At 36.6% G+C, this 27949-nt stretch overlaps 1 long non-coding RNA gene across 1 annotated transcript; it reads left to right on the top strand.

Annotated features, from left to right (window-relative positions):
* Positions 1-7069: 7069 nt before the first annotated feature.
* Positions 7070-20619, top strand: LOC108499600. The gene is made up of 3 exons (XR_001875596.1): positions 7070-7254; positions 13263-13373; positions 20366-20619. It is a non-coding gene; the product is annotated as an uncharacterized LOC108499600 (long non-coding RNA).
* Positions 20620-27949: the final 7330 nt, after the last annotated feature.

Here is a 27949-nt window from a genome sequence, read left to right as displayed (position 1 = left end):
GTCTTGATAAGGACTCATCATTTGTTTTTTAAAAAGCTCAAGCACGAAACTCTATTAGGAGAAATTGTGAGTTCATTTTTTAAGCTATTTTCTTTTGTCTTTCACAATATCCCATGGCAATGACTTTGACATTTTAATTGCACTTTATGAAGAAAAAAGTAATCACATTTTGTTTAAACGTGTTGTCTCACCACTTCTTTGGGTGATCCTCTTCCTGTACATAGGGAAACAAACAACTATTCCCTATTTACCTTCACAACTCTATTCTAATGAAAGACTTTACAATTGAATCATTACTCTTTTATTTATTTTTTTTAAGTTGTAGTGTATTTATTCTGTCCTGACATGGGATAACCAAAACCACACAGAGGGAAACCAACATACCAAAATCTCTTTGAAGTGACCAGATAAACAGCAACTTCTGCTTAGGTGCTGACCATAGGCAAGGTTGGAAACTGAGTACTGGTCAAGAGCTGGAGTTTAAAACAGTGCTTAGTATGGCCTGTCCCATCTGAAATTGGTCCTGGTTCCTTCCTGCCTTTTGTGTTAGCAGGGGGAAGAAATTGAGCCATAATATCTGAAAATCCAACTCCTCCCCTAAGGTTTTTATGGAAAGCCAATGAGATAAATAAATCATTGTAAAGGTAGCCTGATTAAATTTCCTATGAGACGGTTATTGAGCCTAAATATACAGTTCATTACACATTCTAGTGTTAACTTCTCAGAATATTTGCAAAATTTCAAAAAAGTGGTTAAAAAAGAATTGAAAAAGTTCTTGAACTGAAATAGGTTACCAGTTGGAAGAATACACTGAGAACATGGGAGAATTTTGCAAGAAATGTCTGCAGGAAACCTAATGCAATGACATCACACTAATATTTTTTCAGAGCTACTCAAAAAGCTGACATTACAACAGGCCCTAAATACTTGTTATTGCCTACTGTAGGGCTTTGGCAACCTGAGGCACATCAGTGTGCTTCCTGAGGGTAATTTTACGGCAATCTCAAACTATGGGTATTTCAAAAGTGATCAAAACTTTTAGCCAGATGACACAGATTACTTTGTCTCCCTGATTATTCCACTGGGATGAATTAATCGTGAATTCACACCCTAGGCCATCCAAAAACATAGCAAAGGACTGGCCATGTGTTGCAAGTCAGCAGCCCCATTTCAAACATGATGAAGGAAATATTTTTCAGCCCTTCACTGTTTTTGTAGCTGGAACTGCAAAGACATCTGAGTTGATGAGACCAAAGTCACATCACTCAAGACACATCCTTTTTTCTTGAAGCACTGTTATTGTTGGATCTTCACAGAGACAAGCAAGCAGAAGCGATGAGAGCCTGCCACATTTAGAAGCAACAAATATCCCTTTTTTTGGTTCTCGTTTTCTGTAATGCACATTTTCCCTCAAATTACCCTTAAATGAAGCGAAATTGATGGGAGATCCTTAAGTGAATTTAAAGGTTGTAAGATAGAAAATATCACAAAACATGAGGGAATTACTATATTAGAGGTATAAGCTGAAAACAAACATTGGCCAGGATCAGTTTTAAATTAATAATAGAATTTGTCCATGTATTTCAGATTTTTCTAATGACAAAAGTTCCGAAAGTGCCACATTTAAAAATTTTTGAGGCACCCAGCTGTGCAGGCAGGTGTATGATGGAAGTAAAGTGAATATTTTTATAGGGTAGTTATAGAATAAATATAATTTAAAAATATGGACCTAAATTATTCTACTTCTTACAAACCTCTACACACTGTTCTCTCTGTGGAAGTGGGAAGGAGAGGGCATGCCTTGTTCATTCATGCAAAATATGGCTTTAGTGAGAAAAAGGCACTTGTGAAGTTTTGAAATAGTTTATTAGATGAGGTAACCCCACGGAGATTTCCTAACTATCTACTACATGTAAAACTGCATTCTGTTTTGTGTTCCCTGGAACTTTATCTCATATTAGTGCTATTAGTGCTAGTCTGCTGATATGTCATTAAATTTTTCTCCTTAGTGAAAATACACTGAGACTCTTCTCTGAAAGGCAAAGATCTAAAAAGGACTTGATGCTTGATGACCCTGATAAGCACCTAAATCCTTTAAAAACTAGTTTGAAAGTGCTGAAACCTAGACAATATCAAGAGAAGTGTCTGCCCACATGTCTTGCCTCCAAGTGCAGCATCTCGTATGTGTCCTCTGCTGGGCCTCCCACTTGGCAAAGGCCCTCACAAACATCTTTGTGATTTAAAGGATGCATGTGAGTTGATCAGGCCTCTTTCCTGCATCCAAGGACTTGGAAAGCTTCTACATTTGCAGAGAATGTCACAGCAAATGGCTGAAGTTCCCCAATGGGAAATGTGCCTACTTCCTTACACAATTAGAAACTCTTCTAGAGAAGGAAGTTCTTCTGCACACTTCTACTCATTGCCCTGGTTGGTTTAACTACATCAGCTGATTTTGCACAGGGCAGATGAGTGCTATCACCTCTAGTTAAAACTGCTCTGAAGGTGGCAGATGCTTTGGCTGACTATAGCAACTGGCTCTAGCAGGCTTATGGCTATGAATGCAGACAGTAATGGATGATTTCCTACAAAAAACAAAGCTAAAAATGCTTTCAAAATATAACCATTAGCCTCAGGATGCTTGGTCTCCTCATGGTCAAAAGGCTGGGTTTCTCTAGGAAGATGATTTGAAACACCTACAGTTAACTTTTAGAGAGAATTATCCCCTGCATAGTACTCCATATAGGTAAAGGCAGTCCAAAGCCATGAGTCTCCTTGTGTTTAAGCTAATCTTTGTACTTAGCTGCAAGTTAGCTGTGTTTATCAGAAATTTCTAGCCCCCTGACACTCAGTGTGCTATGCTCCTCTGTCAAGAGAGGATATAAGTTTACCAATCCAGAGTGGAGGGAAATTTAGTTTCTCTTTTTTTCTATTAATGGTTCTATTTTTCAAACATAGTGACAAAATGTAAACAATTGATTCCTTTTCTCTTGAAATTAATATAAATCTAGAAGCCTGAGCTATTAGGGGACCTATGTATAACTGATGTGGATTACATCAGGGGCAATACACTGAATTTAATTTTCATTACCCAGATATCATGTGCATAGGCAAACATTAGCAGCTAAAGCTAAAAATTCATAGATGTAAATACAGTAATAATTGAAATAACAGGTTTTCACTTTTTAGACTGCTATCTATAAATATTCTGGCATCGATGCTCTAAATGGAAAATTATGTACTCTGGTACATTATGTGTAATGTCTCTGGGGACAAAAACTATGAAATTTTGTTTCTTTATCCTGAAAGTTTAGCTAAGTAGCTTAATACTCTTAGGCACGTAGTGTGACTCTTGGGGATGGTCCATTGCAGGGCCAAGAGTTGGACTTGATGATCCTTGTGGGTCCCTTCCAACTCAGCATATTCTGTAATTCTGTGATTCTGTGTAACCAAGTGCTATACAGCATGAGAAACTGTGTGAAGCACCTTGGCAGAAGCAGAGGGATAAAAATAGAGCAAAATCATTTAATAAGACTGCCTGCTAGAGACATATAATTACAACAATGCAGAGACTTTTGGAAAACAAGGAGGCCCAAACCTGAGCTGTACAGTCATATCATGAAGCAGTTAAAACTAACAGTATGATCACCTCTAAATATAGAAAGCAAAATTCTGTTTCTTTGGGTTGTAGACGTGTTTTTTAATTTTGGCTTTTGTATTGCAAAAATTATCCTAAAAAAGCCATGAACTTAGGAGACTGTATGTACTATGGATTAGCTGTAACTCTGTCTTATTACAAAGAAAACCAACGGTGGTGTTTTTAAAACCATGCATTGTTGGAGTCAGCAGGAGCTTTACCATTCAATTCTGTAGAACTGAAAATGTTTTAGGCCAACACTGAGCACTTTCAAAATCCTCCATGTATTGTTTATGTCTTGAACAAAATGAATAACTTTTCAAATATATTTCTGTTGTATCCTTCCTTCCATACAAAGACACTCAGCTGGCTGAGAATAGGAAGAATAGAAACTTTGGAGCCTCCAAACTTTGGAGTTTCCCAGTATTTTATAGCCATAAAAGTCTAGATTGTTTGAGGACATGTGATTTTGTTTATGCACTGCAGGGATGTGAAATAAACATTTAGGAAGCAGGGTTAAATAAAATGAATAAAATAAAATTTAAACCTCCAGATTCTTCTTTAGAAATCAACAAATGAAATTCAGTTGACATATTAATGAATGGAAAAACTATTCAGAAAATAGGCATGATGCACCTCAGATTAAAAAAAAAAAGGAAAAAGACAAATACATTTAAATCTCAATTCTATTTCTCCTCTAGTGGTGTTGAACTGGTGGTTTAGACTGCTTTTCAAACGCTGACATGAAGAAAAAGATTAAATTAATGAACCAGAGACTAGAGATTTGCTTTGTACTTTTCAATTATACAGAAGACATTATGTAGATTTGCAGAAATTCCTATACACACTAAATACAGAGGAGCTTTATTGTATCTGACACTGCACACACATATTCTAAATGCTCTGAATGCTTTGCACTAGAAGAGCTACCCTACTTAAACACATAACCATATGGCTAGGTAAACAGGATTGCCTCATTTAAGACAATGATTTTCAGCCTGTGGTACCTGAGACCTTTGGAAACCTGTGACTTCTAAAGAGACTTCATAGAACAGCAAAGAAATGTGAGTCCATAAGTGTTGCTTAGGATTTGTTGCAGAGGTAGCATTTCTGAAAACATTACAAATAACAGAGGCTGGAAATCACTGATTTAAAACTTGTATGCATGCTTTTCTATGATGGAATCAACTTGCTTAACATCTTGCTGAATTAAGCCTCATCTGCCAAAAACTGATACAGTGAAAATTGTTATTTGCATTGTTTCCATGAACTTATTTATGCTACCATGTGGTCAGTATAGAAGACAGGGGCTAGACATGTTCATTTTCATGTCAAATATCCAGGGAGTGGTAGTAACAGGCTATTGCATAAGCTTCCTGTTGCTGGGAGTACAAGACGAAATGAACATTTATAGGTCAAGAAAGAATATTCACATATATTGTAAGATTTTTTAGAACTAATTAAAAAGGTCCTGAACATGGGAGAAGCCTCAATTTCAAGGTGAAATCAAGTCAAATTGTGATTAGAATATTCTTTGTTCATCTCTTGTAGTTGTCAGTTTCTTGATTGTTTTGCTTGTTTCCTAGAAGCAACTGGACCTGGCTACTGCAGAAGTCAGAGAGCTGTTCTAATTCTCAAGGAGTCCAGTTCTCAAATAAAATTTCTGTGTTTCAGTAAACAACTTTAAGTGGCTGAGCAGACAGATGAGATCACCCATTTTTTATGTACTGGTATTATGCGAACATATGATATAGCAGACAAACTTCATAGTCAAATGAAATGAGATTCATCTGAGCAAATGTAGATATTTAGAGTGTAAGGCTCTACATCTTCACTTATCATCTAAAGTAATTTTAATCAATGGAGGAAAAGACAATTCTGTAGAGCAATTGGTCGTATCCTGGTCTACATGTTTAAGAGGAGTAGAGGCATTGCACCCTGATGAGCCTATTACTCACTTTGAGGTTAAAAGGGTGCCAGGATGTCTTCAAATGCATCCCACCCTCACTATATTTGGCTTGCACAGAAAGCAAAGAAAGGATGGAAATTTATATGTATAAATAATTCTAATTGTAGTTACTAATATCCAACAATAAAGAGAACTAGAAATGCAAATCTCAGTACCTCAATAGATCTTCTTCAATGACAAAGATACCCTTACATGTACCAGATTCTCCTTTGTTTCATTTTAGTATGATTCTGAGCATTTTTAAAAAATTTCAATTACAGTCTCTTCAGGAAGTGAGCACTGAAAGTACACAGTTTTTGGGTGTGACCTGCTATATTATTGCCACACCAAGTGTGTTAAGACAAATGACCTCTGGCTTGTCACTACCTTACTCCCAACAAGGAAAGTTCAAAGTGGAACTCCCTTATATAAGCACAACATAAGAAACATGCTTTCATATTCATTGCAATACACAGAAATCAAACCCACTGTAACCTCCTTCTTCACACAAGACACCTGCAAACAGACAATTCGCAGGAGCTTGCTAATTCAGCCGTGTGTTTAGGAGTAGGGTATGCCTGTAGGCACTAGTGGACAGGAGGTTGCATCCCATGAAGACCAGTTCCAGAAGGTGGCTGATCACAAAAGTAATTAGTCTCTGTTTTCCTCTTGCCCCTAGAGTGGTTGTTCATTGCTGACCTACAGCTGGAGTGAATTACCCCCAAGTGTCATGCTGGTTCAGAGGTCCTGATGGGCACAGGGAATGTATGGAGTCCATGCTTGGCAGTTACACTCTACTGCAGGGAAAGAAAAAAAGGAAGAAAGTAGGGAAGAGCAGCCAGAAGGACTGATTGTCAGAAGTCACAGACAAGATATGGCAGAAGTTCCCACTGGTTGTTTTTTTGGCTTAATTTGAGTTTGCTGAGATGCTACACATTGGATACTTTGTACAGAAACCAGAAGGCTGATGTGGGCCTAGGCACACACTTTCAACCCATGCCTTAGTGTTTTGAATGTAATTGCATTAGTTTCCAAATCTTTTTTTATTCATATCTGAACTCTAGACAAAATCTAGTCTTTTATGGTTCTAGTAATCACCTAAATTCCTAGCATTCAATACATTCTAGAAACAACAAGAAAAGTCAAGCTAATAAGTCTTTAGAGCTCTGGAGACCTAAGGGGAAGAAATTAATATTTTTGGAGTAATTCTCCTCATCCAGCACCCTAATGTATCTGGATTTTGTTGAAAGGGGAGAGCAAGGGTAGCATATGAAATTATTACTCATTAATATCCTAAGGAAAACAGTACCTTTGTCATATATTCTGTTAAGAAATATTTTTATATTATGACACTCTTCCCCACTGTTGTAACCAGTCTAAAGTATTCCCACAGTTCAGCTGTGAATGGTATTTCACTCAAACCCTTTCCGTTTACTGTGCCAGTTAATTTTTCCCAGCACAGTTGCCTGCAGAGATGACCCTTGATTTCAAACATTGCTCCCAAATGCAAACACAGCTGGTTGTCAAAAGAAATCAGCCCAAAATAGTATAGAACACATATTTGAAACCTCAATATACTTTTACTTGCATTTTGATGCCAGTCTACACATCAGACCCAACAACATCTTAGGAAAACAGCAATACTGAATGACAGAATCATATTTCACTCACAGTAGGATATCCTGGGCTTTTTTCCCCTTTAAATATATTCTCTAACCTTTTGTATGAAGGATCTACTAAATCATTAAAAATATTTTCCAAGGGATGGGACTATTGTTTAGTTAAAGAACTGAACAATCCAGCTTCTCTTCATTTATTTCTTTGGGTAATTAACTTCACCAAAGTCATTGAGCTAACTTGTTTCATTCTATTTCAGTTTTAATGGGAAAATTTCTACTGATTTTTCTGTCTTTTGAGTCTGTACCTAAACTCTAACCTAAGTTCTTTCAAGCCAGAAGCTAAAAGATGAGACTGCATAGTGAGTTAGATTGAATTGATATCTCTTCAGAGAGAGATCTTACAGTCTTAAAGGTCACAAAAGCATTGGTTGGTCCCAGAAAAGTTTATATTTAATCTTGGAATTGTACTCAGAACAGAGGATGAAATACAGGAATATAATAAGCAAGTCTGGGTTCCGTGATCCACTGTGTGCATTCAATTCTTCTGCCTTATTCCCAAGAGTAAACTAAGAAAACCCCAGTCTCTTTTTTGCTTGCTTGTTTGTTTGTTTTACTGTGTGAATATGTTAGCCCCTTCCAATTTACCTCCTGCCACTGGACTTCCTTGATGGCTGACACTGTAGCCTTACAAGTCTTTCCTTAACATTTTTTTCAGAGTTAGGAACACACAAAGAGCTCTCCTGAATCATCAGCACCACCTCCATGACATGATGGGCAGACACAGAATATGATCTCTGGGCTGGAGCCCTCTTTGCTTTACTGATGTCCCCATTGCTCTGCCAAAAGACTCTCCCAGAACATGATGCTTAGCATCATTCTGTTTTCAGGCATAATTGTAGTCATGGCCTATTTATTCCTGCTTTCTCATGAAGTGATGATTCTCTCCCTTCACTGTGAAAAAAATGAGGTTCCTTAATCTTCTGCCATGAGAAGGAGGTCTCTCTACTTTCAATTAATTTATTAGCCCTAATCCCATATGGTCAAAAGTAATTGCATTTTCTCAGATTCTGGATGAGGTCTCAGCAAGTGCTTTTAAAAGTGTAAAAATGTACTTTTTCTGGAGGCACTTCTCCAAGTGATGCACCCTTGGAAGCCCTCTCTCTGTTTGTGTGGTACTGTCACACCAGCAATTCACTGTTCCTGTTGCGTCGTTTGCCTTATGTAATGACCCTTCAGCTCACAGAAAAAGTTCTGATTTGTCCAGCTCTTTGAAGCATCCAGGATTTCTTTCTGCGAGATATTATGCTTTTTCTCTGAAAAAATGATGTCTTCCAACTCTGAGCTATTATTATATCCATTCTATTGTATTTTGTATTTTGCTTAATAATGATCATTTCAAGGAGGGCTCCTGTCTAAACTGTGATGAACTCTACTGCTACTCTTCTTTCAGATGAACAATTCCACTTTCATGGATAACTAATTGCCCTTTACAGAACTAGTTGTTATTTACACTTTCACCTGTTCTCTAATTTCTTTATGATTTCTACCTTCTCCAGCTAATATTCCTATTGTACTGAATCAAAGGATTCATCAAAGTCCAAATCTCCAGAGATGGTCTTTTTTTTGGTGTTGTTTAGAAAAGCAAAAGAATCTAGCAGGCTAACCTGATGCAATCTTCTTTTAGCAGTGTTTAATCCATGTTACCACCATGCCATATTTTTGTTCTTTATCCAAGATTTGGTCAATACCTTCTGCATATTAGAGTCAAGAGATCATCTGGCCAAACTTCTGCTGTATTTTCAGCTCTGCCATAACAACATGGAAAGGGGTAGATAAGAAATAGAAGTCTATGAAGCTTTGATCCTGTCTATTTGTCCTTCATTTCTATCCTATTTAGAATCACAGGAGTGGCAGTAAAAGGGAGACTATGGCAGTACAGTCTTCAAGATTTTCCCTCTTTCTAGAGAATATTTTTTTAATCAGTAAGCCATGGGCAAATGTTGAAATGCATTCTGAAATAAAGAAATCTTTAAGCAAATCTTTAAGCTTGGTACTTTCAAAGTAAATCCTTACATGGTAAAAAAACATAGGGCTGACAATTTTCCAAACAGATTAATTTCTCAGCTTTTCTCATGAATTATGGACAACTTTCATCAGATGATCAGGTAAACATGAAGAAGTTCTTGCTACTTCTGGATTCTACATTCTACATTATAGTTTTTGGAGTTATAAACTTCTTATTACTTATTTTATAGTTATTTTATAGTTATCTTTATTTTGCTTTTAATCTGTATTTCTATGTTATGAAAAGATCTGTAAAAAACATTTTATTGAAGAGTAGACTATGATTGAGATAAACAGATACTAAGCTATTAATAGTTCACAAATTTACTCCATGCCAGAGTGAACATCTTTATTGATCACAAGCATTACAATAAGAATTTGAGTATAAAATACATGAATCAAAGTGTGCTATTGTGCCTTGCAAGCCTTAAATGACAGTAAGATTTTTCAGGAACCATGGGGCATTTTAATGATTAAGCATCAAAATGAACGGCTTAGCTTTGTATAGCTTTTAGTGTGTATAAAATGTATGCAAACATACAAAAACAAAGAAAATTTTTGTAAAAACATACATTGGAAATAAGGCTAGAAAGCCAGGGAATGATATTTTACTTGTGATACACTATGCTGATGAGAGACTCCTCTTTCAACAGTCACATCTCAGTGTAAAAAAAAGCTTTATTTTTCTACTACCCTAAGAAGGCCTCACTGAATTTCTGGTCTTCATTTCTATTCCAGACACATAGTTTTAGAATTTTTGAGATGTCTGAATGTTGTTTGATTTGCATCCAACTTGCTGACACAGACCCAGTTTTGTTGCAGATCAAATAATCTAGCTTTTTGGAGGCGAGTGATTAAGAATTCTTATTGATGATTTATACAGTCCTGAATAAACTAATTTTATTTGGCTTGTCATAACCAGCTTTAAGTTTCTGTTCTGCTAGTAAAAAGCTTAGTGGTTTGTTTATTGTACTGCTGTAATGTCAACAACCTAATCTACTTTAAAGAGCAAAGTCAATATTGTATTTCATTAAAACAAATGTGAAGTTTAATTATATGTTTCAGTTAACCTTGGATTTGTGTTAGCTTTTATTCTTTTCCATAAGTAAATCTTCATTCAAAGCCTTTATGTTCTTCTTCTGCCCACATCAAAGAGCTCACAAGGAGTGCCTCTTGCAGGGCTGTTTGTGGATGTAGTAGCTGTCATAGGACTAATAACCATTTTAGTAGATAAAAAGATGTATATGACATTGACCCATCACCCTGGCTGAAGCCAGGGCTGCAAACTAGTTCTTGCTCTCTCTCTCTCTGAAACATTTTGTGTTGAGTATCTGGTGTGATTTGGGAAGCCATGGGCTACCCTTGACACACACATAGGATTCATTGGGATGGCACAGGACCTACAGGGAGGCCCATGTGACAGCCGAAGACTGGCCAAGCTGCATGCAGGCAAACAAATCAAATTCTCCCCTGCAAAACAGAGTATCTCAGGCTAATCTGGAAGCCACATTAAATGAGTAAATAATTATTTGAATATTCATCTCAGGATGAAATAATCACATATGTCCTACCAAATATGTCCTATCAAATGGTGGCCTCCAGGCTAATGAATCTGTCTGTAAGGAGGGATGAGATATATACTTTCCAGGTTCTGCTCTCTTGTTATTTGAACCTGGAGTGGAATTTAGTCCTTCAACAGATGCATAACAGGAATGTCAGAAGCAAGAGCTGTGTTCTTGTTGCTGACCTGAGTTCTTATTCCTGCAGCTATAGAATATTCAGTGGAGTGGAGTACAGAGAGAAACAGTTTACTTTTTGTGGAATGCAAACCTGAATATCTATAGTTAGGCTTTTTTGTTTCTTTTACAAATAATTTAAATTAGTTTCTGTCACCATAAGAACATTTTAAAAAGGGAACGGTAAAGTAACATTTTGTTCTTGTAAATTCACCTTGATCTATAATTTAGATCTAAGCACTTCAAAAATTTGATTTATTGGAAACCAGTTATTTCCATCTCAAATTAAAAATCTTCAAAAATATATAGACTTTCAGCTACAAGTCCAAAAAACTTATAGAAAATTTCAAAAATTTTACAAGTTTCATGTTATCTTAATTCTCAAGTAATGCTGAGTCCAGAATTTTCCTAAGGACAGATTACACTGATTCAGAAAGGACTTGATATGAAACTTCACGTATTATAAAGTAGGAGAGATTCAGAAAGGGTGGTAAAACATTTAACAGCACTCTTCCTTTACTTCCAAGTTTTTACTTCTTCACGGTTTCTGAGGTACTGCTATCAAGCATGCTGTCAAAATAATCCCTTAAGCTTTTGTCAGTTCAAATTATCTTTCCACCATCAAACTCTAATTGCCAGTAAGATATTGATTCAAGACAAATTTCTTCTGCCCGATTAAGATGATTCTCCTGGAGGAACATAAACTGATCAATAATGTCTATGTATAGCTCCTCCAGCTTCATACAGACCCTGAGACTCATTTAATCTATGAATGCATATAAACAACATATTAGCTATTCTCTTAAATTAGTTTTAGTGACAGTCATGTATTCATTTTTACAGTAAAAGAAACTCCCTCACCTCCAAAAGGAGAGTTTTCAGTCTAGCGGCATAAGAATAACCCAACCAAGCATCACCCCTGCACAGCCTATATAAGGTCTCTTTGAAGCACCAAGAATTGACCTATGCAGATTGGAGGATATTTCACTAAATTGGCTAGCAAAAATGAATAAGAAAAATCACAATGGACACCTAACAGCTAGGAAAAAAAATTCCCTGGTCCCATTGGTGATAACTTTATGCTCTCTAGCATGAGAGTTGATTATCCCTATCATAATGGCAACATACATAATGACAAAGGTTATTAGTGGCCATAAAGTAATCCAACTCTAGAATTTCTGCCACAGTATTTAAATCAAATACCTCCTTCAATGATCAAACACAAATTGCTGGAAACGGATTGCATACAGATGTATATATCTTTTTTTTCATTCTAAACTCACTTCCAATGTAATTTAACCATGATTTTCCCTATGCACCATGTCCTTCATAATTTTCACAGTAAACCCCCTACTTTCTTCTTATCCAGCTAAGAAATTTCAACCTTTGGGACTCATCTATTTATGTTCTTTCTATTGTTATTTATTTTGCCCCATGGCGAGTTTTATAATTTCACGTGTGTTTTTCCTAATGTTGGTGACCACTTTTGGATTAAGAACTATAGAAGTGTACTATTGCTTAAGGCCTTTGAGTGTAGCTGGCTTTTTTTTTAGCTTTAGAGATTTTAATCTGTTTTAGCACACTTGCCAAGTTATTCACAGTAATCTCAGGTTATTTTCTTCAGAAAATTCCATATGAATAAAATACACATCTGAAAAACTTTGACTATTTTGTTCATTATTACAGGTCATAATCCTTTGGTGTTTTTATACTAAAATAAAAAAATAATATTTAACTATCAAGAGGTTGAGTTTGTTTTAAATAATTTACACTATTATTTTTCCCTGTCTGTTGATTCAAAGGAATGAAATGATACCACACAGATGACTACTTTTTACTTTTAATTTATGGTACTTTTGATTGTTCTGTGGTGGTTAATGCTGCTGATAATAATATAGGCCAAAACACTGCTCTTTCCATGCTATGAAATGAAGATCATTACTTCATGAGTGGTGTGTTCACAAGTGGAAAGAAAATTTCACTTCTCTTCAGGTAATAAAAGTTGCCACAGAAAGTGAGCCAAAATTTTGATTATGTGACTCAGTGCAGGTCCTCCAAGATCAGTGTTACACTGCTCTTAAGTCTAATAGAGAATAGGTCCTGGTAAGTCCTCTGATGAATGTAGAGAAAAAGGTGGATAGAATTCAAAGCATTGCATTTAATCAATAAGATGTCAGAGGCCAATATGCTTGTTGATGTGTCCTCTCTTGGGGTTATCATGGTCATGAATTTTCTGGAATAACTTTATGTCTTTCACAAAGGTTTGCAGACCAGATCACTGTTAAGAAGTCACAAATGCTGGATGAAATCACAAAATGGAATAAGTTTGCAAGTGGAAAGCACCTTACATGTGCCATTACACAGAATAAAAGGTAGGTCCCACTAAATTTCTGGGTTTGAGTGTTCCTCCCTGTCTTCTGGAAGTCTGGAATTTTTTCTAGTTCGTCAGTTCAAGTGTTAGCTGTTGGAACCAGCTCCTTTGGCCCAATGTCCCAAGAGATTGGACAATTATTCAGGTAACTGTATTATGACTTCCTTTTTGAATTTTAAGATAAGTGGCTAAATGTAATGCAATTAAAACAAAAATCTATACAGGTTTTCATGACAGTGATTCTGGTTTCCTGGATTTATTGAGAAAATAAAAGGCACTGTTTGTAGTTTGAGGTACCATGGCTGATCCGTATGAACGAGAAAACAAAGCATTTCTAAAATGCGTATGCTGAAAAGTGAGTCTGCAGAGAATAGAACAGCACTGCAGGGTGCCCTGCCTACTTTGTCTTATTGATGTTATGTCAGATATGGTCAGAAGACAAGGAAAAGGATCATTTTTCTAACCACTGCCACTGTAGACTCACTGTGGAAGCTAAAAGCTAAAATATGATCTTTCTGGCTCAGGAATCAATAACAGCAATAAAGCATTTACAGGTCATTCACTTCCCCTGATCGCACCTGTATCATTCAATTGTGAGAAAAATTCAGCCTTCATTTACATCTGAGGAAGACAGCTGGTCTGCTGCTACTGTTTCACTGAAATAACTGAAATTCAAGAGCATTATACTAATTTATCTCATGGAGTACAAATCCCTCATCTTTCATGGGAAGGCTCAAAGGCTGAGTTGAGGCATTCTCCCAGTAGAGTTGCACAGGATTCAACTGGATAACATATTCTTTTTAAACCTTGTTGTAAACTATTGTGTGATGTTGCACTGTTCTTTCATGTTCAGTGCTTTTCCCAGCATATGCTTACATCTTGCACAGGGTCTCCTATGTAAATCCCTCACTGATCTCACAGGCCTGGTCAAAGCCCACTGGCTCTTTGAAGATACTGAAGAAAAGGTGCTGGAGAAGTGCATGATATTAATAGATGCTACCATAAGGCTACATCAAACCCTATGTTGAAGAACAGTCTTGGTATTTTACTGTCATCTGAGACTTTTGGAGCAGCAGTAGCTCAAAGATTTTGTTCACACAAGTCTGGAATGAAAATTAATGGATAACAAACCTGTCACTCCAAAAGACCCCATTTTATTATAATATCCACACTAGATGAAACTTGGTGTTAGAGAAACTTCAGGAAATCCTCAAATCAATACATATAAGCAGCTGCCGTCCATTCCTGAGCATCAAGGGAAAAGGGATTTGCTGAACGTATGTTTCTCTTTCATTGTGTCTTTAAGACCTCTATTCTCTGATAGTGGGATGAAGAGAATTTCAGAGTTATAATTAGATTAGATTCTGTAGAAGTGAACTTTACCATATGGATTGCAGTTAACTCCTCCTGACAGTTAGAACCAAGTGCAGAGATGAACGATGTCATACCTGTTAAACAAAAGGTCAGATTCAAACCACAATTTAAGTGCCAGAAATAAGGCTTCCAAGGACGATTCGGTTGTGTATGCTCCAAATTTCAATCTTGGAAAGCCCATTCAGCTGCCTACTCACACTAGAAGCTGAACACTTGGAGGGCTCCTCTTCTAATGTCCCTCTGTATATCCTACCAAAGGACCTCAGGTGGTACATGACTCCCTAACCCCTTGTGTAAAGCACTCATGGGACAGGCATTGGGCTTTTTCATGAGAAAAAATATTGTGATGCTCCGATCTGGCTTGTCTGGACAAAAGAATTCTTAAGAGAGCAGTTATGTTTTAAATAAAAATTCAACATTTTCTTTGTTAATTAAAACCAAAGCATGGGATGATTCCTTGGCTGATATAAACTGTGATTTTTGTGCATAGCAATTTGTACTAGGTGAGTATTGCACTCTGAGACTCTTCTATTGATTCGTACATGCAAGAGACATTTTAAACAAATGTGTTCTCTCATTAGAGTAATGCATTTAATAGTAAAAAATAGGTGTTTTTTAAAAATTATTTTTAACTGTACTCAGCTTGTCTCAAAGGAATTTTTTTTAACAATCTATTAAGTTTTTATAGCTCTTTAAGATTATAAAATGCTGTTTAATTATATGTAATAGGTGTACTTGTTCTACTGGTATAGCAATGAATTAGAAAATATTTGTGTTCTTTCACATTAATTTTTTCAGTAAACTCACTATTTTAGCATTTTTCTTCCTTTGAATTTTCTCTTTTGTATACATGAATATCTCAATAGATAAGAATGGTAATGTTATACATATACATTTTTTTATTATTATTACTAATTACTGGTATTTCTATTTATCAGTAGGCCTTGCTCTAAACCAGCAACATTTGTTTCAGGAAAAGCACATTGCATGGAAATTCTAATTATTTTTTAAGTGGTAGAGTGATTTCTTTGTCTGTCCCTTTGGTTTCCACTGAGAAGCAACTCATAATTTAATCACTTTACCTTTACCCTTTTTTTTCATCTTTCTGTGCATTTTCTTGCCTGCTTGAAAATGCTGAAGAATCCAGATTTTTTCCACAGTTTTTCGTGGATTGATGACTAATTCCTGGTGAAGAGTAAGCCTAAGTATGCACATGAAAGTGGTATGAGATACATCTAAGCTCACTTTTAACGTATAAACATTGGTACATTTAGATTAAACTTGACTCCGAGCTGCTTCTGTTGCTCATTAAGAGATATAGGCACCTCCATAAAATGTCATTCTTATTTCTTACTGAACATGCCTTTCATGAGTATTACTCTGTTGGATCACATCTGAATATGTAATCAGGGCATGGATGTTAAGGTCTTCACTCTCTGGTCATTCTATAGGACTAAGTTAATGGGAAATCTATAAACCCATTCTAGACTAAAGAAAAAAATTGGGTAAATGAGAACCTTTAATTTTTGTAGGTACTATAGACCCAGAATAACCTAAGGTCTTTTATCCATTTGGGGCCATGGGGCTGTGACAGTTGTACATTAGACTCGATGGTCGTGTTCCTACCCTCCCATGAAAAGTAGGCCTTGGTCTGATTTGTTTCCATACAGATAAATAACTTTCTCTTCAAATCACAGTGGTCCCATCCAAGCTGCCAGTTGGCAATAGTCCCTTGGCTATGTCCTGACCACTCCTATATATTATCTGAAGTACTGTTAGGTATCTTGAGTCAACCCCCCCCTCAAAAAACCTGGAAGTACCTTGACTCTTAAGCCTTATGAATGATCCTGGGTCAGTGTTTGAGTCATGCGCTAGTCCTGTCTTATTTGTTACTGTTTATGTAGCTTTTAGGACTATGAAGGAACAATTTATTTAAAATTCTTTCATTTTACAGTCTTTCTTTTTGTATGATTGAGCGTTTTGAAAGACACAGGACAGGAAAATATGAAAATATATGTAAATAATTGTGGACAACATTCTCTGTGACCAGAATTCAGTCTAACAAGAAGGAAGACATTCAGAAAAGGCTGAGATATGTTGTCTATACAGACAGGAGATATCATTTCAGATTTGCATGCAAGTCCTCTGAAACAGGAACATAAAAGTATACCTGCTCCTCATTGTATGCTTTCCCTGATGACAAACACCAAGCTGACAAACTCTTTCAACTCTTTATCCACTATCCAATAATATGATTAATGGAAATCCTCTTGCTGCTATTACCAGAACTAATTTTATCATTTGTTCAGCCTCTCTGGGGTTCATTCTGACACGTTCTTTTGTGTAGCAGAGGTATAGTTATTAACATCCCTGATGTCCCCTTTCAACTTTTTGTTTGCAGTTTTGTAAATTAAGAGTTCTCCAAATTTTTTGGTAGTGCAGATTTAATAAAAAGCTCTCCTTTCTCCTGCTTTCTCAGCTGGTCTGTCTCACAGTGTAATAAGGAGAAAAAACCTTTCATTGTCTGTAGCCTTATGAACAGTCAGCTAATTCATCAACCTTTTTAGTTTTGAAGGAGAAGCAATTTGTAGACCAGGCGATAATGAAAGACAGAAGATAATGGGCAGTAGCTTAGATTTAGAAACTTGTGTTTGTTTTGGAGTCCTGTGATCCAGCACTTCTGTCAATTTAAATTAACTTCTTACATCATGTCACGTGATCATCACACAAGTTATGGACATTTACCATCCCATGAAGGAGGCTGCAGATGGCAAGCAATAAAACCATAAGGATCTCCCTCTCAACAGTTTGTCACGCTTTGTCCTTAGCTGCAAAATTTGGAAGGTGCATAGTGATATTAGTCGACTTGGGCTACACAGCTTCCCTCAGATTAGTTGGTTGAAATGTACTGTCACAGCTGTTCTATTCCCACTGAGTCTACTGCCTTTGAATGGTCCAGACACACAGGCTTGTTCGGAGCTGGCTCATCTACACATAGCATGACAGTGTGCTGTGAATCTTAACTATTACCAGAGTCATTTGCTTAGCGTCGTGTAAAAATCCTCAGCCTGGGATGGGAGCTGAACTCACTGTCTCTGGCTCCCACCACAGTACTGCAAGCATGAATCTATCCATACTAGATTTTTAGGTTATGCACAAAGTGAGAAAAAAGATCAAATAATCTGGAAGTTTATATAATTGTTATTTTGTATTCTGATTTCTGCCTCACTTTATCAGTCTCTACCAAACACCAAGAAATTAATTACCTGGCATTAAAACATGTGAACGTGTCTGACATTCTGGTTGATGGCCTTTAGAAAAGACAGATATGCGATCAATAAAAGCTTTCTTCTCTCTAAGTGAGACTAGGATAAAGTGTCACTACAATCTACAAATCTTAGCCTTTTTGGCTTAGACGTGTCCCACTAATAGTAAAACAAAAGCAAAAAAACTGAAGCATCTACTTTCCTGAGAGATTACCAAAATGCTTATTTAGTCATTTAGACATTTCACCTGAGAAGATATACATCTCTGTACTCTTTTTCACTTATCTATCAGTAAACTAGAGGTAGAAGTATTGGTAATGATAAATTTATTTTAGTATAAATCCTGGATGTCCCTGAAGAGCATCTTGTTTCATTTTTCATCTTATTTTTTATTTATCTATTACTGAAATTTCAACCTTTAAGCTTTAGTTCAAAACAGTTAAATTTCCTTTCTTGTGGAGGAGTGACAGGCACTTTTTTATATTTCTTGTTATTGACAAGAAACGATTCCCTTTTTCATTATGCAAATAGAACCAGAAATAATTAGGAAGTATGGTAATAATATATGCAAATCCCAGCACTAATAATTTGTGAGATGTTCATGTTTTATGTGATAGCAAAGAGCCTTTGACTTTCAAAGCACATAGATACAGTATGCTTTGTAGGGCTAGGAGGAAAAACTCTAGATGATACACTCAATTACCTTCCTAACAAAAATAAAAATAAAAAAAGCTACCTTATGATTCTCTTAAATTTATTTTTTTTACATAACAGTGATAAGAACAGATCTTCTGGGTCAACTTGTCTCATTTCCTGGTATTACAGGCTGCCATGTCAAATATTTCTTTTCTGCAAATTGGTGGAGAATGAGCTTTTGCTTTCATGTCTTCTTCTGCAAAGTTCTTCATAAATTCTTCAAGCTAAACATTTTCACAGTTTTTGACAAAAGTTGGTTCTAGTCCTGAGGGCAATTTTCATTTAGCAAAAAAATTATCTGTTTCTTTCATAATTTATTTATACTGGGAAAGCAATCAAAACTCTTTAAGGCTTCTATTTTTCTGTACTAGACAAAGTAAGCTGTTTTTATCTTGCAGTTAGCTTGTTTCTGAAAGTCTTGACTTTTCTTCCAGTCCTTGAATATGCAGGGATGAAAATTTTGTCTGGAATCCCAGCAGGTGCTTTTTTAGTGTCTTGTTGATTTGCTGTAGCAGTTTCTGGAAATACTGATCTAACATAACTGGCATTCATTAACATCTGTTTATAATGACATATGTGGTTGAACCTTACCTTTAACTGCACAAAGTTCATTTTTGTGACTCTTACAAGAGCCTTAAAACAGAGTAGCAATCCCTGGGTACCAAACTCTGGATGAATAATATCTTTCTCATGCATATCTCATGAGAGATGTCCAGAGACTGAGATTTCCGCAGGAGGGTCTGAGTCCATGGCCATGTGGGGTCCCTTTATTACCTTAGTGCATAGAATGCACAATTATGTAGGTGTCCAAAGATCAGAGATTCAGTAAGACACATTGAAGAATCAGAAAATGTATTATGGAAATGATAGCTTGACAGATGCTGCTTTCATGTGAATCTCTTGTATGTAGGCCTGAAACGTAGGGAGCAAAAAGGTAGTCTAGAGTTATCCTCTCCAATTTTCCCTCCATCCTTGTGTAGAGTGAGAGAATAAATAAAAATCATGCTCACTCTGTTCACACCCTCAAAACCTATCAGGATTTGTCTCCTTATCAGCATTACTTTTTCTGAGCATACATCATTCATATAATTTTTTTGTCAAATCCTGAGTCCCTGAAGGATTAGTGCTCACTTTTAAAAAAATAATACGAACTCAAATTTACATTTCCCATTTCACTCTTCCTTTCTAAGTACAGTGTAATTCAGACCTATTTGACTGATATAAATTGCATTTTAGAACTAGCTAGTTAATTATGCTAGAGACAGACATTTCAAAAAAGAAAATAAGATGGAGGAAAAGTAGCAGATTTGATTCACTAGAATGTAGCCCCTATGTTACAAAGAAGCTGTAACTTTTAAGCAATCTTTAAGAATAAAGTCAGTCCTTCAGGTTTAACTTAGTTTAATGTCAAATAAAGCAAAGTGAAATAACATTTCTTCAGGTTTGGTAAAATGAAAAATTGAGGCAAGGAAATATTATGTACAGCTGAGTCAAAAAATGTTTTTCAGAATCTTCAGCTACAATACTAAACAAAAATAAATGAAAATTTATTAATTTTGCTATTAGGTGAACCTGAAATGCTTTGCTTTCAGTGGAATTTTTAAACTCTTTGTCTAGCCTCCTTTTTTTTTTTTTTTATTTCACTTGCTCTTTGTAGAAGTATTTTTCTGGATTAAGGTCTAGACAACTCACATGGCCATGAAGCAGTGCTTCCCCTTTATCTTCTTCTGGGGTGAGAAGCAGATCACAGCATCCAAGCAAGGTTCATCTTGGCCTTGGCAAATAGCTTTTACCGTATCTTCTGATGGACATGAGATAATATGTTCAAGCAGCACATGTAACCTAGCTCTCATGCTTGCAGCTAAAGAGAAGACTTTCAAGCTAACAGTGCCCCTTACTGAATCTGTGATCTTAGGGCATTTACGTAACTGCGTATTTCAAGCGGTTTGTATCTAAAAGGATGAGTGCTAGTTACCATCACTGAGGCCGTGTTATGATTACAAATGAGATTTCTACATTCCCAAAAGGAGTTTAACTGCTTACTCTGGTTGATTTCAAGGGAAGCCCAGGATTTAATTTCTGTAGACAGTTCTTAAAATTCTGTCCTGCTTAATTAATGTCTGTTCAGGGCTTTGAACATGTTAAAAGTGTGTATAAATGTGAAGTATTCTTGCTGTTCATGAAATATCCATGCGGCAGGTTGAAACGCACTTATGTGAACCATTAACAAAGTCTTATGAAGAAGTTATTAGATGCTTGGAGGTGAAGCATTTTTCACAAACAATTTACACACTGAAACAGAAATAGAAATCACAAAATATGCAGACTGCGACAAATAGTTCAAGCAGCAACAGTTGTTTAGGTAGTGTTTAGGTGATATGGATTAGAAAAGTGGTCTTTTGGACTTAATGAAATTCAGTATATGTAAAAAAAAATCAGAGAAGAAAAATTTGAATTCCTAATTTCCTCTATAGAGATTAAACAATGGTTTAGCATATATGAATTTTCCTCATAAGTGCTGAATCACCCTAATTTCCCAAGTGTATCAGTAGAAGGTGGTGGGTGTTCAGCACTGTTGAAAAATCAGGTCACCTTTGTAAAAGATTGTGGGATGGAATTTCAAAAGATCTCAACATGAAGTTGTGAAAGCACAAAGAGGGTGGAAGTGTACTGAGATTGGAAGCAAGGACAGGTAGCCTGGATGGATACAAAAACCTTATCCAGTCATGCAATGAATAACTTAGGAAAGCTAAAGCCCATCCAGAACTATGTCTAGCTTGGAATGTCAAAGACAAGAAGAGCTTCTATACGTACATAGCTGACAAAAAGAAGACTAGGGAAAATGTGGGCCCATTGCTTAACTAGAGAGGGGACCTGGTTAGACAGGATATGATTGAATACCTTTCTTGTCTTGGTTTTTACCAGCAAGACCACGCTTCAGGAATCCCAGGTTCTAAAGACCAGTTCCAGGCTGGAGCAAGGAAATTCCTTAGTGGAAAAGAACCAGGTGACAGAATACTTAGCAACTTGAACATGCATGAATTCATGGGCACTGATAAGATGTAGCCAAGAGCACTGAGGGAGCTGGCAGTTGTCGTTGCAAAGCCACTCTTGGTAACCTTTGATAAATTGCGATGATGGGGAAAAGTGCCTGAAGTCTAGAGGAAAATAAGTATCACTGTTACCTTCAAAAAGGAAGACCCAGGGAACTATAGGACGGTCAACATCACCTCAGTCACTGGGAAGGTGAAGGCTGGAAAACCATTTCCATGCACAAGAAGGACAAGAAAATCATCAGGAATGGTCAGCATTCCTTCACCAAGGGGAATTGACCAGCTTGATAAACCTGTATGATAAAATGACTGGCCTGGCAGATGAGGGTAGGGTAGTGGGCATTATCTACCTGGACTTCAGTAAGGGCTTGATACTATGTCTCGTAAGATCCTGATAGACAAGATGTTCATGTAGGGGCAGTCTATCCTCAGCAAGTTTGCTGATGACAAAAACCTAGGAGGAGTGACCAGATAGACCACAGGAGACTGGAGAAATGGACTGACAGGAACCTCAGGAAGTCCAACAAGGAGACATGCAAAATCTTACACTTGCGGAGGACCAAGCCCACTCATCAACCTATACTAGAGGTCACCTATCTGAAAAGCAACTTCGAAAAATATCCGAAAAATATCCTGGTGGACACCAAGTTGAACACGAGCCAGCACTGGGTCCTTGCTACAAAGAAGGCAAATAGAATCCTGGGCTACACTAGGAAAAGTATTACCACTAGATCAGTGGAGGTGATCCCTCCTCTCCACTAAGCACTGTTGAGACCAGCGCATCTGTGGTGTTTCCCAGTCAAAAGAGACTCGGACATACTGGAAAGAGTCCAGTGTAGGGGCATCAAGATGATTGAGGGACTGGAGCAACTCTCTTTCCTTCTATGAGGAAAGGCAGAGAGAGCTGGGATTGTTCAGCCTGGAGAAGAGAAGGTAATTCCAATATTTATTATTTTATCATAATTTTGTTTTTTTATTTATTTAAGTTCAAAAGAGCTGCATGGTCTTCTTGAGGGGTTTTGTGTGGGGTGGGTTTCTTTGTTTTGGTTGGTTGATTTTTTGTTTGTTTTTTAATAAAAGCATAATGGCATAATGGATTTAATCACTGGGTTGGGTTGGGTTTTTTTGGGTTTTTGGGGTTTTTTACCTCTTTGCTTATAAGGGTCTTTTTAGCCACATTTTTAAAATCTGAATCTAGATAAGATGTCTACAGTTCCTCTTAATTTTGGAATACATAGCTTCTTCTGAGAACCTTAAGAAAGGGAAATATCAGCTAATTGACCATTTTTGAAATGATAGAATAATATTCAATTAGGATTATTTCAGCAGCTGTTAGATGTCAGTATTGTTCCGTGGAAGTACAATTGGAAGGAGATTTCTACAGCTGTAAGCAAGATAGCACTTCAACTGCGAAGTTTGGAAGAGCTAGCTGTTGGTGTTCAGCACCTCATCTATTAACGAGAGACTTTAAATTACATACTCAGTGGAGCAGTAATCATTAGAGTAGACTCAAGATGCACAATAGAGATTTAATTTCACTGGAACTGTTCCTAATGAAATTCTGTATGGTGCAGACTATTTGAATTACAATTTTGGATGGACCTAAAAAAGGTATATGGAAAAAAGTGGTGCTGTCTAAAAATAATCATTAAGATCGATTTCAAAAATTAAAACCAGATACGATACGTGGATTGGGTAGACTGATTTTTTTTTCAATACGTAATATATTTAACCTTTCTGTTTCTTTCATGTATTTGGTTTTCTACTGTATGTATAATGAAATATCTTTTTTTTTCCCTAAGCTTTGAATGGTGCTGTATAATACCTTGGGGAGTTCTCCAAGGTTATTAAATCCATTGCTTTGCTGAAAGTTACTAAAGGCCACACTAACTCTTACCTCTGTTTGGAAAGCACTATAATATTTTTGGTCTTCAGCAATGAATAATATGATTAGTACCTTAGGGAATACAAACAAAAACATTAGCAAAGTACATTTTCCAATATTTAAAAGTGTAAGCCAATTCTCAAAACAAAAGTTGAATGTTCTTGAACACTGTCTAATAACATTAACCTAAAATCACTTGGTTTAATTGCCCTGTTAAGCAGTTTATTGCATTACTTATGGGATAATAGAATGAGTTCAAAGTGGGTTCATTGCATTATCTTATAAACAATGTAACACATCATTAAGCAAGATGATAGAAATCAATGTATTTTATAAGAAACAATTATGAAGGCTCCTGTAAAATCTCTAATGTAAGTAGGAGAAAGACCTCACTGTGACAAGGGAAAAAAGGCCTCTGTGAGGATAAATAGACAAAGCAAAGTCAAACTATAATTCCCCATAATCAAATTAGAAGCACAGTTCTCCAAAACTGTAAGATTTCCTCTAGTCTGATATGCTGCCCTAAGTCTTCACCCAGAAGTACACGAAAATTTCTTTCTTGGCTTACAGATAATATTTCTAACAGGTTTCTTGTCAGTTTTCTTCTTACTGAATTTAGCACAGATGTGTGACAATCTTCCAAACCTCTACCTTTCAAACTTATGATGATCTACTTTGACTTGTGTGTCCAGAGGGAATGCAAATAGAAATGTTCAGGACAGCCCAAAGAGAGGGGACAGCTGATTCAATCTACTCTGGAAAAAATAATTTCATGTTGTCTGAGGGAGCTGACAGTGCAGAGAGAAATACTGGTTCAGTATCACCTTAGTGACCCTCTGCCTGGTCTATCTGCCCTTTCTTGTAATGACATCTTCACACTTGTTTCACTACAACCTTGGGAATTTATACGCCTGTTGTATGAATGAGGGGATTAATTTTGTTCTCCACCCCTTCAGAAATGAGAACAAACAAAAATACTGGAAAATTCCTCCAGAGATCAGAGCCAAAGTGAGTGTGGTTCAGTGATCCTAAACGATCTGCAAAGCATTTTGTTACTGAGGTCCAGAGTCTGAAGGTGATGCAGGGAGAGAGTCTAGGAGATGTCAGACCCCCTGACCAAATGCCTGTCCTACATCAGAAACATTTCATGCTCTGCCTTTACTATTGCTGCTACAATGCTGACCATCTCACTCACAGCATGTGCACTGACATTTCCATGTGCACATGAGGGGGTTTCAATTAATCAAAGCAATTTTCAGAGTAGGGAACTAGTGGAGAAGTGATTAGCTTCATACGTCTGCCTCTTTCCTGGTTTGCAACTCAACTGAGCTGTGAAGAGAGCTCAGGGTCTAACTTTGGTAAAGAGCATTTTACTCTGGTAAAGGTGAGGTCCTCAGTTGAAGAAACGCTGACGTAACTTGACTTGCAGTGAAAATATAGTTTAGTTTCCTCCTAGTAAACTAAACATTTATTCTCTTTGAAATTTTGGACATATTTCAATAAGTGAAAATAAAACTACCCTGTAATACAAGAGTTGTTTGTTTTGGGTTTTTTTTGGTGGAAAATTCTTAGGTGCGAGGAACAAGCTCCAATCAAAAAGATTTGGCCAGAAATAATGGCAGTGGTATTTATCTGAATGAGAAACAAAATCTCTCTATATCATCGATGTTTTCCAGAAAAAATCTTCTCATGTGATGAGCGCTGCAGTCTTGTTCACCAAAGCCATGGTTTATTAGCTATAAATGTTTGTGAGAGTGTGAGGAAACTGATTGGTTTCACATATACTACTTGTAAGACCATCAGATAACAGTCTTTATTTAGTACTTCAATAAAGCAACTTTAAACAAAATGTCCTGATCTCCTGTGACTAATCTACCCTGCTTTGTATCTCCCTCTGAGGTTTATCTTTTGACCAGATTTATAGTTTTAGTTAACCTTAGCTTCAAACATCATCTATCCTGATCCTTCAGTAGAGGCAAATAGGATCTCTCCTACTCTTCTGCAATGGCTGTTGGAAGCAATCCCTGACCTTTCTCTGTGATCCTGTTAGGGTTCAAATAGAGCCATGCCACTGTTTGGAAATCAGTAGTGCAACAAAGATAAATGATGCTACTATTATTTGCATTTCTTCACTGAAAGGATTGTCAAGCACTTTAAAAGGATACACAGGGAAACAATTAAGTCACCATCCCTCGAGGTATTTAAAAGATGTGTGGGAAGTGGCATTTAAAGACATGGTTTAGTGGTGGACTTGGCAGTGTGAGGGTAATAGTTGACTTGATGAGCTTAAAAGTACTTTTCAACCTAAATGATTCTGTGATTCTTTTTTTCCTCATCTACTGAGGTCAGTAGATGAACACTTTGAGTCTATTCCATGGCATGAAGAGTTAAATGTCAGGAAAAAGGGATACTTTGCACATACACATATATACATATAGATGATCCATATGTGCATGGCAAATCCAACACTTTTGGGATTTATCAGATTCTCAGTCCCTCTGATACATGCAGGATTTGGGCATAGCAGGCAGTCTTATACAGGGTATATCATAGTTTTTCAGATTTATCCATATTGGAAATCCTGATATTATGTTACCAAAGTGTTAACTTCTCAGTTCTAGTATAAGTTCTGAATGAATGCTATCCTGATCTTTAAAAATCTGGCCATTTTAAAAGACTCGATGTTAATGTGGTCAGTGAACAGGAAAGTATATCTAGCTTGCTTCCATTTTTATGGGTATTCAGTTTGGAAGCAATCCCTTTGTGAAACAGGAGGCTTAACTGCCTTGTCTTTACCCTTCCCCTCAAACAAATAACTATGTTCAGCAGCAAGTCACTGAAACAAGGATCCCCTGACATATTTGCTTTTGAAAGAGTTTGCAGCTTTAACTTTAGTTGCAAACCTCCCTTGGAGAGTCTTCCATATAAGTGATATTAAATTGATAGGTAAGCTTGGCCTCAAAGAAGCTAATAGTGAAGTGCCCTTTACAAGAGCGAGGCAAAGATTTTACTGTCTGTATTAATAGTCAAAGCCTCTGTATTGACACTTCTACAACTCAAAAAGTTATGGACTATTACTGTACTATATTTTACAAGTTATTTTGAATGAGCTAGTACTTGCTTGAAAAAAGTAACATTATTCTTAGTTTGCTTCTTTGAAATCAGTGATTTGACTTCAGCTTTGCCAATGGGGATTACTCAGGAAAGGTCTGACATGCTTCCAGAGAAAGAAAATTCTACTGGCATCAGGTTAAAATGTCACATGAGCCTGAGCAATCCACATAGGGTTTGAAATTGCTTTTCTCTGCTGTTGTCTGGAAGAAAATAATCAGAGAAATTCAATACTTTCCCTTTTTATGTGTTTATTTTTATTTTTAGAACACAATTTCATTATTTGAATTAGGCTTCAATAGTCTTGTTTTAGCCCTCATCTTTGGCATGACATTAAATACAGTTTCCCACAATAAAAATCTAACACAATAGTATTTTTGTTAGGGTATCTAAAAGTTAAACAATTGTAAATAGGCAAAATTGGCAGCAGATTCTACTGTTCCATTTTCATGCAAAACTGCTGAAGGATTTCAGTGCAACTTTTTCTGAGATCATAGTGTTAAGAGCTTCCATACGGGGTTAAAAAAATTTTCCAGCTGTATCTTGTCTCAGACAGTGGCCAGCAGTGGATGCTAAGGGGAATAGTATAAGGATATTAATTCATTAAATTGAAATGTCTGAAGCCATCTTGTCTGTGTGTCAGATAATAAGTCTATGGAGCTGCTCCTGAGCTGCTTTGTGTTCAGCTTGGAATAGTGATATAAAGCAGTAGTTATTTCAGCTTACCATAACTGAATTGCAGTGCTCAAGAGGAGATCAGTACAAACATCTTTCAGGTACACCTTAGCGCCAGGAGGGGGAGGCAGTAAACACCTCCAAACCTGCCTTTTCAGAATCTCAAACCTTGGCAAACATATAGTGATACTCCCCCAACAGATGCCCTGCCAGCTCCACCCTGGGCTGGAGACTGTAGATGGAGCTGCAATCCATAAGTGCAAGCTTTTATTAACACAAAAGCCCTGTTTATTCATCATATAATAATTCAACGGGAATATTGGCTTAGGGTCCACCTGAAAACTGAATGCCACAGTTTACCTTTAAAACAAATAAAGTTGTATTGGCCCCAGGGAGACTGAGGCAAAGGGGAAAACTATTGGAGTAAGAAAGTGCCAGTAGTTTTCTTGTTATTTTTTGTGAGCAGGAATGGAATTATATAACATGTCCATGTGCTAAAAAACAGTGAATATTTTTT

This window comes from Lepidothrix coronata, unplaced genomic scaffold (assembly GCF_001604755.1).
Source record: "Lepidothrix coronata isolate B3197 unplaced genomic scaffold, Lepidothrix_coronata-1.0 Scaffold76, whole genome shotgun sequence".
NCBI lineage: Eukaryota > Metazoa > Chordata > Aves > Passeriformes > Pipridae > Lepidothrix > Lepidothrix coronata.
Note: the sequence above shows the minus strand (reverse complement) of the source record. Positions and strands in the feature narration are given on the sequence as shown.